General features: G+C 42.1%; 1 long non-coding RNA gene across 1 annotated transcript; it reads left to right on the top strand.

Moving 5' to 3' along the window:
• Window positions 1-552: 552 nt before the first annotated feature.
• On the top strand, window positions 553-3,027 carry LOC118965488. The gene is made up of 2 exons (XR_005052767.1): window positions 553-2,124; window positions 2,236-3,027. It is a non-coding gene; the product is annotated as an uncharacterized LOC118965488 (long non-coding RNA).
• Window positions 3,028-12,378: the final 9,351 nt, after the last annotated feature.

Genomic DNA, 12,378 nt, shown 5'->3' with positions numbered 1-12,378 from the left:
TTCTGTCCATCTCTCTCTCGCTATCCCTCTTTCTATCCATCTCTCTCTCGCTATCCCTCTTTCTGTCCATCTCTCTCTCGCTATCCCTCTTTCTGTCCATCTCTCTCTCGCTATCCCTCTTTCTATCCATCTCTCTCTCGCTATCCCTCTTTCTATCCATCTCTCTCTCGCTATCCATCTCTCTCTCGCCATCCCTCTTTCTATCCATCTCTCTCTCTCGCTATCCCTCTTTCTATCCATCTCTCTCTCTCGCTATCCCTCTTTCTGTCCATCTCTCTCTCGCTATCCCTCTTTCTGTCCATCTCTCTCTCGCTATCCCTCTTTCTGTCCATCTCTCTCTCGCTATCCCTCTTTCTGTCCATCTCTCTCTCGCTATCCCTCTTTCTATCATCTCTCTCTCTCGCTATCCCTCTTTCTATCCATCTCTCTCTCGCTATCCATCTCTCTCTCGCTATCCCTCTTTCTATCCATCTCTCTCTCTCGCTATCCCTCTTTCTATCCATCTCTCTCTCTCGCTATCCCTCTTTCTATCCATCTCTCTCTCTCGCTATCCCTTTTTCTGTCCATCTCTCTCTCGCTATCCCTCTTTCTGTCCATCTCTCTCTCTCTCGCTATCCCTCTTTCTATCCATCTCTCACTCGCTATCCCTCTTTCTTTCTTTCCATCTCTTTGTTCTGGAATGGACGTCCCAAAGAAAGAGTATGTGATGTTCCGTTTCTACAAAAACAAATCTAGGCGGATGTAGGTTCTGAACGATACAGCTCTGATGAGGGTTTTTTGGCTCAGTGGTTGAAGAACGCAATAAGACTTTTTTACTTTAAGTTTTCGTCAGGAAAGGACTTGTAGCCCTTGGAAGTCAGTTGCGTAACAACAAGATATGGAGGATGGTGTATGTATGATGTATATACGTATGTTTGTGTGTAAATAAGAAGACATTTAACGCTTGCTTTTACCCCTCTATATATGTTCCCTTGGAGAGAAAAGAAAACAAACCAAAATTAAAACGAGCCAAAATACTTTTTTTTGTCAAATACACGATTGCTTGTAGGCTTTGTGGCTGGCATTAGATTGATATAGTTCAGTTGAAATGGAACATCGTGATACTCAGGGTAAGATGGGAGCGGCCATCTTAGCATATCAAACCATTGCAGAAAATGACATGGGAGGGCCAATTAAAAAAGGGCATTGTCAGTGCCAGTAAGTCAAAGCCATTCTGTCTATTACGACACTTTCCATTTCGAACATTAAATGTTACAAATATTCTGTTAATTTATTTTACAAATGTAAAAAGATCAAATTAGAAACATTGAACATCTTTAGAAGCTTTAAAAAAAAAAAATTGTTTGACGGTTGAGTTGAAGTAGCTAAAGTAGCCTAATGTAATTAGCATGGAGTTGTAAGTAACAAGAACATTTCCCAGGACATAGACATATCTGATATTGGAAAAAAAATAAAAAATTCTTGTTAATCTAACTGCACTGTCCAATTTACAGAAGCTATTACAATGAAATAATACCATGCTATTGTTTGAAGAAAGTGCACAGTTGTGAACTTAAAAATGTATTAATAAACCAAATAAGAAAATTTGGGCAGTCTTAAAACAAAATGTTGAACAAAAATGCAATGGTTCATTGGATCCGTCTAAAACGTTGCACAAACACTGCTGCCATCTAGTGGCCAAAATCTCAATTGCACCTGGGCTTTAATAATACATTATGGCCTTTCTATTGCATTTAAAAAATGATGGTACGAAAAAGTACAAATGAAACGCATGTTGTTTTCTTTGTATTATCTTTTCCCAGATTTAATATGTTATATTCTCCTACATTAACTTAACATTTTCACAAACTTCAAAGTGTTTCCTTTCAAATGTTATCAATAATATGCATATCCTTGCTTCAGGTCCTGAGCTACAGGCAGATAGATTTGGGTATGTCATTTTAGGCAAAAAATACTTTGAGGAAGTAAAGACTATTCCCCAGGTGTTCAAGGTGTAAACTGATCCAGAGTCAGGTCCTGAGCTACAGGCAGATAGATTTGGGTATGTCATTTTAGGCAAAAAATACTTTGAGGAAGTAAAGACTATTCCCCAGGTGTTCAAGGTGTAAACTGATCCAGAGTCAGGTCCTGAGCTACAGGCAGATAGATTTGGGGTATGTCATTTTAGGCAAAAAATACTTTGAGGAAGTAAAGACCATTCCCCAGTGTTCAAGGTGTAAACTGATCCAGAGTCAGTCAGCCTGGTGCCTTTGGTGTCAGAAGTGGGATCTTACTCTAATCCCATTATAGCCATGGTTAGAACTAGGGCATCTGACTCAGAATGGCATGTATGTGACCGGTGTATCCTTTTCTTCTGAGATTAAAAACAAAGGAACCTTTGATGTATGATGTACACATAATACCTCATTGCTGTTGTATAATTAATTTGATCGAGAAAAAAAAAATGTGATTTTTTTATTTTTTCATTGTACGCTTACAGAATACAAATGGATCAACATCTTATTGCTACTGTACCATGAATCTGTAAATATTACTACTTTTCTTTTCAACACAGACACCCCCCCCCCCCCCCCCCCCCCCCCCGCCCAACACCCCCCTACAGTAAAAAAAAAAACAGTCAAATGGGAGAGTTGTTTTTATATACATATTCTATTTTTGCTTTTGTGTCTTTTGTCCAGTGCTCTTTTAATGGATAAATGATTGTTCTGTTTTGCTTTGTCTTTGCTATTCTGTGTGTGAGAGATCGATTCGTGTAGATAAATGCTATTTAAATAATTTATCAGGATTCGCTGCCTGCGGAAGGGGGCGTGTCCGTATATGTATAAACGGTTTGCACACTGACATGAGGATGTTCTGTTTATCGTTTATGTTGTTATTTTTACCGTTATTTTTGTACAATTTAGTGAGGCTTGTTGTCTGTAAACATTTTTACTTAGTTGTGCAGTGTTTTTAAAAAATGATGTTTTTATCCATAGCAATTATTTTGTTACATATACTTCAGAAACAATAAATAGTTGTTGAAATCCATTCTCTGTCTGTCTTTTCACAAACACAATGTCTACATTCCATTATTTTCATTATTTTTTTAAAACTTTTATTTTAACTAGGCAAGTCAGTTAAGAACAAATTCTTATTTTCAATGACGGCCTAGGAACAGTGGGTTAACTGCCTGTTCAGGGGCAGAACGACAGATTTGTACCTTGTCAGATCGTTTGAACTTGCAAACTTCCGGTTACTAGTCCAACTCTCTAACCACTAGACTACCCTATTGTATTGATATTTTTGTCTTAGACAAAACTAATACTAACTGCATAAAGTCTAAATATAGTGCATGGATTTGCAGCTGAGCCGAGTACAAGAGCATCCAGTGCAAGCTCAAAGTCCACGTAGAACACACAAGAGCATCCAGTGCAGGCTAAAAGTCCTCGTAGAACACACAATAGCATCCAGTGCAGAATAAAAGTCCACGTAGAACACACAAGAGCATCCAGTGCAGGCTAAAAGTCCTCGTAGAACACACAAGAGCATCCAGTGCAGGCTCAAAGTCCTCGTAGAACACACAAGAGCATCCAGTGCAGGCTCAAAGTCCTCGTAGAACACACAAGAGCATCCAGTGCAGGCTAAAAGTCCTCGTAGAACACACAATAGCATCCAGTGCAGAATAAAAGTCCTCGTAGAACACACAAGAGCATCCAGTGCAGGCTCAAAGTCCTCGTAGAACACACAAGAGCATCCAGTGCAGGCTAAAAGTCCTCGTAGAACACACAATAGCATCCAGTGCAAGCTCAAAGTCCTCGTAGAACACACAATAGCATCCAGTGCAGGCTAAAAGTCCTCGTAGAACACACAAGAGCATCCAGTGCAGGCTAAAAGTCCTCGTAGAACACACAATAGCATCCAGTGCAGGCTAAAAGTCCTCGTAGAACACACAAGAGCATCCAGTGCAGGCTCAAAGTCCACGTAGAACACACAAGAGCATCCAGTGCAGGCTCAAAGTCCACGTAGAACACACGAGCATCTAGTGCAGGCTCAAAGTCCACGTAGAACACACAAGAGCATCCAGTGCAGGCTCAAAGTCCTTGTAGAACACACAAGAGCATCCAGTGCAGGCTCAAAGTCCTCGTAGACGACACAAGAGCATCCAGTGCAGGCTCAAAGTCCTCGTAGAACACACAGGAGCATCCAGTGCAGGCTCAAAGTCCTCGTAGTACACACAAGAATATCCAGTGCAGGCTAAAAGTCCTCGTAGAACACACAAGAGCATCCAGTGCAGGCTAAAAGTCCACGTAGAACACACAAAAGCATCCAGTGCAGGCTCAAAGTCCACGTAGAACACACAAGAGCATCCAGTGCAGGCTAAAAGTCCTCGTAGAACACACAAGAGCATCCAGTGCAGGCTAAAAGTCCTCGTAGAACACACAAGAGCATCGAGTGCAGGCTCAAAGTCCTCGTAGAACACATTCAGTCACCATCATTAACATGAGCCCAGCTATCCGTCTCAAAGTCAGTGTTAGGCCCTTATTCAAAGAGCCTAATGGGGCAGTGTCTATAGACCCTCTTCTTTGTCCCTGTTAAAGACACATGCCTTCCTCAGGGGCACATGAGGAATGTAGCATTGATCTGTCTAACCCTCCGAGAACAGGGGTTAAAGATCATTGAAAGGCAATGTAAGATCGGACACCACCATGTCGTCTCTCTTTGTGATGCTGAGAGATCAATTATGTACAAAAATATTACTCGATTGGAAGATATCTCCTATATAGACATTGTTGTAATTTCTGCATGCATAACGTCAATGTTGGGGTGGAAAATAGCTTTCTCCAGACTAATAGGTTGAAGAACAGCCTTAGCCCCTCAGCCATCGGCTGTCCCAAATGGCAACCTATCCCCCATATGGCTCTGGTCAAATATAGAGCACTATATAGGGAATAGGGTGCTTTTGGGGTCTAAGCCATGGTTCATGTTTATTCAGACCCCCATTCTACTGGTCCTGCGATAGAAGAAGCACTACCACGTAGCCTACACAGATGATACATCAACCTCATTGCTAGGAAGAGAAATACACTACATGACCGAAAGTATGTGGGCACCTGCTCGTCGAACATCTCATTCCAAAATCATGGGCATTAATAAGGAGTTGGTCCCGTCCTTTGCTGCTATAACAGCCTCCACTCTTCTGGAAAGGCTTTTCACTAGATGTTTGAACAGGGTTCTGTGCATGACCATCAAGTTCTTCCACACCGATCTCGACAAACAATTTCTGTATGGACCTTGCTTTGTGCACTGTCACGCTGAAACAGGAAAGGGCCATCCCCAAACTGTTGCCACAAACTTGGAAGCACAGAATTGTCTAAAATGTAATTGTATGCTGTAGAGTTAAGATTTCCCTTCCCTGGAACTAAGGGGCCAGCCTGATCCGTGAAAAACAGCGGCAGACCATTATTCCCCCACCAAACTTTACAGTTAACACTATGCATTGGGGCAGGTAGCGCTCTCCTGGCATCTGTCAAACCCAGATTCGTCTGTTGGACTGCCAGATGGTGAAGCGCGATTCATCACTCCAGAGAACGTGTTTCCACTGCTCCAGAGTCCAATGGCGCCAACCTTAACACCACTCCAACCAATACCTGGCATTGTGCATGGTGATCTGAGGCTTGTGTGTGGCTGCTCGGCCATGGAAACTTATTTCAGGAAGCTCCCGACGAACAGTTATTGTTCTGACGTTGCTTCCAGAGGCAGTTTGGAACCTGGTAGTGAGTGTTACAATGCTTCAGCACTCATGGTCTCGTTCTGTGAGCTTGTGAGCCGTTGTTGCTCCTAGACGTTTCCACTTCACAATAACAGCACTTACAGTTGACCGGGGAAGTTCTAGCAGGGCAGAAATTTGACAAACTGACTTTTTGGAAAGGTGGCATCCTATGACAGTGCCACGTTGAAAGTCACTGAGCTCTTCAGTAAGGCAATTCTACTGCCAATGTTTTCCTATGGAGATTGCATGGCTGTGTGCTCAATTTTATACACCTGTCAGCAACGGGTGTCGCTGAAATAGCCAAATCCACTAATTTGACTTTTGTAGAATGTATATAGTGTGTATGAATAGTCAGGGTGGGGTGAATCCTGGCTTCTGCATCAGTACATTTTGCAGAATTTCCAACTGACATCATTATAGTAGGGGTTGGCAGGTAGCCTAGTGGTTAGAGTGTTGGGCCAGTAACCAAAAGGTTGCTGAATCAAATCCCTGAGCTGACAAGTAAAAAATATGTTGTTCTGCCCCTGAACAAGGCAGTTAACCCACTATTCCCCTGAACAAGGCAGTTAACCCACTATTCCCCTGAACAAGGCAGTTAACCCACTGTTCCCCTGAACAAGGCAGGTTACATTTTATAAATAAATAGTAACTTGGCCATCAGGAAAAGTAGTCTGTGTGATGTTTGAGATACAGAGGTGGTATAGAGTGAATACCATCTTGAGATACAATACTCACCCATAATCATTTTTACACCAAAGTTTTTGCCAAATCTCCCATTGACATCCATGCATAACATACACACAAACTCATGATTTGACACCTCTGTGAGGGGAGATTTGTTCAGAAAAACAAATAAAAAAAAGATTGCAGTTTTTAAACTGCAGGTAAAATTGCAGAATAACTTTAGTCGACTGTGATATTTTGGACCCAATAATTGCAGAATAACTGCAGTTATACTGAACTCTTAACTTCAAAATTACTGCAGTAAAAAAACAGGTGTTATTTTTAGACGCAGTATTTGCAGCATACTGTAGTTATACTGCAGTATACTGTAGTTATACTGCACTCTGACTGCAATATTTTTTTCCTAAGGGTAGGGTTTAGCCGACAGAGATGGCCGCCTCGCTTCGCATTCCTAGGAAACTATGCAGTATTTTGTAGTTTTACGTGTTATTTCTTACATTGGTTCCCCAGGTAATCTTAGGTTTCATTACCCACAGTCGGGATGAACTACTGAATATAAGAGCAACGTCAACTCACCATTATTGTGACCAGGAATATGACTTTCCCGAAGCGGAACCTGTGCTTTGCCCTCCACCCAGGACAATGGATCGGATCCCAGCCGGCGAACCTAAACAACGTCACCGTAAAAGGGGCAAACTAAGCGGTCTTCTGGTCAGGCTCCGGAGACGGGCACATCGCGCACCACTCCCTAGCATACTACTCGCCAATGCCCAGTCTCTTGACAACAAGGTTGATGAAATCCGAGCAAGGGTAGCATTCCAGAGGGACATCAGAGACTGTAACGTTCTTTGCTTCATGGAAACATGGCTCACTCGAGAGACGCTATCGGAGTCGGTGCAGCCAGCTGGTTTAATCACGCATCGCGCCGACAGAAACAAGCATCTTTCTGGTAAGAAGAGGGGCGGGTGGGTATGCCTTATGATTAACGAGACGTGGTGTGATCATAACAACATACAGGAACTCAAGTCCTTCTGTTCACCTGACTTAAAATTCCTCACAATCAAATGTCGACCGCATTATCTACCAAAGGAATTCTCTTTGATTATAATCACAGCCGTATATATTCCCCCCCAAGCAGACACATCAATGGCCCTGAACAAAATGTATTTGACTCTATGTAAACTGGAAACCACAGATCCTGAGGCTGCATTCATTGTAGCTGGTGATTTTAACAAGGCTAATCTGAAAACAAGACTCCCTAAATTCTATCAGCATATCGATTGTGCAACCAGGGCTGGTAAAACCCTGGATCATTGTTATACTAACTTCCGCGACGCATATAAGGCCCTCCCCCACCCTCCTTTCGGAAAAGCTGACCACGACTCCATTTTGTTGCTTCCAGCCTACAGACAGAAACTAAAACAAGAAGCTCCCGCGCTCAGGTCTGTTCAACGCTGGTCTGACCAATCTGATTCCACGCTTCGATCATGTGGATTGGGATATGTTCCGCATTGCGTCCAACAACAACATTGACGAATACGCTGATTCGGTGAGCAAGTTCATTAGAAAGTGCATCGGTGATGTTGTACCCACAGCAACTATTAAAACATTTCCAAACCAGAAACCGTGGATTGATGGCAGCATTCGCGCGAAACTGAAAGCGCGAACCACTGCTTTTAACCAGGGCAAGGTGACCGGAAACATGACCAAATACAAACAGTGTAGCTATTCCCTCCGCAAGGCAACCAAACAAGCTAAGTATAGAGACAAAGTAGAGTTGCAATTCAACGGCTCAGACACAAGAGGTATGTGGCAGGGTCTACAGTCAATCACGGATTACAAAAAGAAAACCAGACCCGTCGCGGACCAGGATGTCTTGCTCCCAGACAGACTAAATAACTTCTTTGCTTGCTTTGAGGACAATACAGTGCCACTGACACGGCCTGCTACCAAAACCTGCGGACTCTCCTTCACTGCAGCCGACGTGAGTAAAACATTTAAACGTGTTAACCCTCGCAAGGCTGCAGGCCCAGACGGCATCCCCAGCCGCGTCCTCAGAGCATGCGCAGACCAGCTGGCTGGTGTGTTTACGGACATATTCAATCAATCCTTATCCCAGTCTGCTGTTCCCACATGCTTCAAGAGGGCCACCATTGTTCCTGTTACCAAGAAAGCAAAGGTAACTGAGCTAAACGAATACCGCCCCGTAGCACTCACTTCCGCCATCATGAAGTGCTTTGAGAGACTAGTCAAGGACCATATCACCTCCACCCTACCTGAAACCCTAGACCCACTCCAATTTGCTTACCGCCCCAATAGGTCCACAGACGACGCAATCGCAACCACACTGCACACTGCCCTAACCCATCTGGACAAGAGGAATACCTATGTGAGAATGCTGTTCATCGACTACAGCTCAGCATTTAACACCATAGTACACTCCAAACTCGTCATCAAGCTCGAGACCCTGGGTCTCGACCCCGCCCTGTGCAACTGGGTACTGGACAACCTCAGGAGGCTGAAGAAATTTGGCTTGTCTCCAAAAGCACTCACCAACTTCTATAGATGTACATTCGAGAGCATCCTGTCGGGCTGTATCACCGCCTGGTACGGCAGCTGCTCCACCCACAACCGTAAGGCTCTCCAGAGGGTAGGGAGGTCTGCACAACGCATCACCGGGGCAAACGACCTGCCCTCCAGGACGCCTACACCACCCGATGTCACAGGAAGGCCATAAAGATCATCAAGGACAACAACCACCCGAGCCACTGCCTGTTCACCCCGTTATCATCCAGAAGGCAAGGTCAGTACAGGTGCAGGGACTGAGAGACTGAAAAACACCTATCTCAAGGCCATCAGACTGTTAATGACGCTACCCATCCCTGTCGCGGGATCATTTTCGTCAGCAACCGCTGAATAGCATAGTCAAATATGTCAAACAGTCAAATAATATTACTAAAAAATATTCATATTCATGAAATCACAAGTGCAATATTGCAAAACACACCTTAGCCTTTTGTTAATCCACCTGTCGTCTCAGATTTTGAAATTATGCTTTACAGTGAAAGCAATCCAAGCGTTTGTGTAAGTTTATCGATACCCTAGCATAGCATTATGTACACTTAGCATCAGGAAGCTTTTTCACGAAAATCAGAAAAGCAATCAAATTAACCGTTTACCTTTGATGATCTTCGGATGTTTTCACTCACGAGCCTCCCAGTTACACAACAAATGTTCCGTTTGTTCCATAAAGATTATTTTTATACCCAAAATACCTCTGTTTGTTTGTCGCGTTATGTTCAGAAATCCACAGGAAAGAGCGGTCACGACAACGCAGACGGAAATTCCAAATAGTCTTCATAATGTCCACAGAAACATGTCAAATGTTTTTTATAATCATTCCTCAGGTAGTTTTTAAAATATATATTGGATAATATATCAACCGAGTATGTAGGTTTTTCAATAACAGCGGGAGGAACAATGGCGGCTTTACTCTGTTGCTCAAAAACTCACTCTGAGAGCCCCCACCTATCCACTTACGCAATGTGATCTTTCTCACTCATTTTTCAAAATAAAAGCCTGAAACTATGTCTAAAGACTGTTGACACCTTAGGGAAGCCATAGAAAAAGGAATCTGGTTGATATCCCTTTAAATGGAGGCTAGGCATGCATAGGAACAGAAGGGTTTCAAAATAAGAGGCACTTCCTGATTGGATTTTCCTCAGGGTTTCGCCTGCAATATCTGTTCTGTTATACTCACAGACAATATTTTGACATTTTTGGAAACTTTAGAGTGTTCTCTATCCTAATCTGTCAATTATATGCATATTCTGGCATCTGGTCCTGAGAAAAAGGCTGTTTACTTTGGGAACGTTATTTTTCCAAACATAAAGATAGTGCCCCCTAGCTTCAAGAGGTTTTAAACAGCCACCACTATCATTGAGTGGCTGCTGCCAACATACTAACTCAACTCCAGCTCACTTTAATAATGGAAATTGATGGAAATTGATGTAAAAAATGTATCACTCGCCACTTTAAACAATGCCACTTAATATAATGTTTACATACCCTACATTACTCATCTCATATGTATATACTGTACTCGATACCATCTACTGCATCTTGCCATCTTTATGTAATACATGTATCACTAGCCACTTTAAACTATGCCACTTTTATGTTTACATACCCTACATTACTCATCTCATATGTATATACTGTACTCGATACCATCTACTGCATCTTGCCTATGCCGTTCCGTACAATCACTCATTCATATATCTTTATGTACATATTCTTTATCCCTTTACACTTCTGTGTATAAGTTAGTAGTTGTGGAATTGTTCGGTTAGATTACTCGTTGGTTATTACTGCATTGTTGGAACTAGAAGCACAAGCATTTCGCTACACTCGCATTAACATCTGCTAACCATGTGTATGTGACAAATAAAATTTGATTTGATTTGATTTGAACCACCGATTTTGGTCAGAGGAACTGTCCCATTATCACAGTTATCTTCACAGGTCTGTCAATTAGACTCCTTTCAAGTCCCAAACCGTAAGTATAAGAACAAGGAATCAACAAATGGGCCTAAACTGGGGGTCTAAATTTGGCTGCTGGATCAAAGGTCCTTCACACTAGAATTACTGGTACTTCTATAGCTCTCTGGTTGGTTTATCCTGTTGTGGGGTGAAGAAGTGCACTCCCTTACTGAAGGCTACTATGCGCCAAGCCCTCAATGTCCCTTGCCTCAACAACCACTGTCCTGTATCTACAGTACGTCATATATACAGTACTGCCTCTCCAATACATTATATATACAGTACTGTATCTACTGTAAATCATATATACAGTGCTGTATCTACTGTAAATCATATATACAGTACTGTATCTACTGTAAATCATATATACAGTACTGTATCTACTGTAAATCATATATACAGTACTGCCTCTACAATACATTATATATACAGTACTGCCGCTACAATACATTATATATACAGTACTGCCTCTACAATACATTATATATACAGTACTGCCTCTACAATACATTATATATACAGTACTGTATCTACTGTAAATCATATATACAGTACTGTATCTACTGTAAATCATATATACAGTACTGACTCTACAATAAATTATATATACAGTACTGCCTCTACAGTAAATCATGTATACAGTACTGTATCTACTGTAAAGTATATATACAGTACTGTATCTACAGTAAATAATTGATACAGTACTACATCTACAGTAAAACATATACACAGTACTGTATCTACAGTATATCACATATACAGTTCTGTATCTACTGTAAATGATATGTACAGTACTGTATCTACAGTAAATCATATATACAGAACTGTATCTACAGTAAATCATATATACAGTTCTGTATCTACTGTAAATGATATATAGAGTACTGTGTCAACAGTAAATCATATATACAGTACTGTATTTACAGTAAATAATATATGCTGAATATACCAATTATTAGGAACACCTTCCTGATATTGAGTTGCCCTCAAAACCGCCTCAATTCGTTGCAGCATGGACTCTACAAGCGGTCCATGTTGACTCAATTGCTTCTCACAGTTGTGTCAAGTTGGCTGGATGTCCTTTGGGTGGTGGACCATTCTTGATACACACGTGAGCTTGAAAAACGTAGCAGTGTTGCAGTTCTTGACACAAACTGGTGCGCCAGGCACCTACTACCATACCTTGCTCAAAGGCACCGTCTCCTGAATGGCACACATACACAATCCATGCCTCAATTGTCTCAAGGCTTAACCTGTCTCCTCCCCTTCATCTACACCAGTGGTCACCAACCGTTCGATTGCGACAGACTGGTCGAGCTTCAAGGCATTCCTAGTCGATCACCAAACATTGCTGTAGAAAAGCCAACGATAAAGGCATATAAAGGCTTGCGCCCCTTTTTTTG

This window comes from Oncorhynchus mykiss, chromosome 8 (assembly GCF_013265735.2).
Source record: "Oncorhynchus mykiss isolate Arlee chromosome 8, USDA_OmykA_1.1, whole genome shotgun sequence".
Lineage (NCBI taxonomy): Eukaryota > Metazoa > Chordata > Actinopteri > Salmoniformes > Salmonidae > Oncorhynchus > Oncorhynchus mykiss.
The sequence above is the reverse complement of the archived record's forward strand: the minus strand, read 5'-3'. Positions and strand labels throughout refer to the sequence as shown.